Here is a 1,449-nt window from a genome sequence, read left to right as displayed (position 1 = left end):
CTCCGGCAAGGGGACAGAGGTCCCAATTGTTGCTGGAGTTGAAAAGGAGCCTGTGCTCCCGGTGGTTTAGCTCAAATGGGAGAGAGGGCTCCGAAGCCTTGGGCCCTTGTCTGGACCCTCAAAGGCCTCCCAGCAGGTAGGAAGGGTAAGGCAGGACCCCCACTCCACTGTTGAGTCTCCTTCACCCTTTCCCAGGTCCTTGGGCCTTTCAGCGTCTTGCCCCCAGCCAGGCCCTGCCCTCCACAGCAAGACAACAAAACCAAATCCCCTTCCGCACCGACTTTCATTACCTCTTTCTTCTTTGACACCACAGAGAAAGAAAAGAATGGTCCATAATCCCAAGTGCTCAAATAACATCTGTTGGCAGTAAAAAAAGAAGAATATATGCACATGATAGGAAAGTCAAACAAAAGACTAAGGTTTCCAATAAAAGTAAAACTCTCCCTCCCTTCTCCCCTCTTCAGCCTCCCCCTATAGGTGACCAGCTAACAGTTTCTTGTGCAGTGACCAGCTAACAGTTTCTTGTGCAGCCCGTCAGAAAAAAATGTTACACCCATGCATGCATGTGTATCCGCTAAAGAGAATGTACCAGAAAAGAGGTCATGTTATACCACACAGTTCTTCACCTCACTCTGCTTAACAGCATGGCTTGGACTCAGACATGCCTCTGACAAGCACACGCAGAGCCAGCCCATTTTTTGGCATGGCAGCTGCCCAGAACCCACCATTGTAACAGACGGGCTGTGATGGAACTGGGCTAAGCTCTTCTTAGAACATTGTATTTATTTATTTACTTACTTAAATTCTGGTGAAAATATGCACAACCGAACATACACCTATTCATCCATTCTTACACGTACAATTCAATAACACTGGTTACATTCTCCATGTTGTCACCAGATTGTTTCACCACCATGGACTTAGACTCACTACCCCCTAAACTTCTCATCTATGCTTTAGAGTTACTGTTGACAGTTTGATCTCATATAGACAATTCTATAAAAGAGCGCAATGATCACGGTGAACTCTCTTTACTAATTTAGCTACACGGTTGTTTAAAGATGACTTCAGGAGATAATTTCGGTTCATGGTTTGAAGATTTTCTTAGAGCAATAGATTCGAGGGTTCCTCCAATCTCCATAGATCCAGTAAGTCTGGAGCCTGTAAGAATTTGAAATTTTGTTCCACAATTTTCCCCTTTCGATCAGGATTCATCTACTGATTTCTTGATTAAAATTGTTCTTCTTAGAACATTTTAAATGCTCACTCACCTCCTTCCTAATGGTCCCTAGTCGCCTTTGGGCCGGAATCTCCGTGGTCCACCTCAAAGCCAAAAAAATCAGAGTTGCACCTTGGTGAGTAGTGTCTGGGGTCTTAAAAGCCTGTGAGCGGCCATCTAAGATACTCCACTGGTCTCATCCCTTCGGGAGCAAGGGAGAATGAAGAGAA

At 45.1% G+C, this 1,449-nt stretch overlaps 1 long non-coding RNA gene across 1 annotated transcript in view; it reads right to left on the bottom strand.

The window, feature by feature from the left end:
- Window positions 1–274: 274 nt before the first annotated feature.
- LOC111821376 (uncharacterized) overlaps window positions 275–1,449 on the bottom strand; it is an 18,058-nt gene continuing 16,883 nt past the window's right edge. The window contains exons 2-3 of the long non-coding RNA XR_002824806.1: window positions 1,272–1,421; window positions 275–357 (exon numbers count right to left, since the gene is read on the bottom strand). This is a non-coding gene — a long non-coding RNA (uncharacterized LOC111821376). The remainder of the gene's footprint in view (window positions 358–1,271; window positions 1,422–1,449) is intronic.

This window comes from Trichechus manatus, unplaced genomic scaffold (genome assembly GCF_000243295.1).
Source record: "Trichechus manatus latirostris isolate Lorelei unplaced genomic scaffold, TriManLat1.0 scaffold00005, whole genome shotgun sequence".
NCBI lineage: Eukaryota > Metazoa > Chordata > Mammalia > Sirenia > Trichechidae > Trichechus > Trichechus manatus.
Note: the sequence above shows the minus strand (reverse complement) of the source record. Positions and strands in the feature narration are given on the sequence as shown.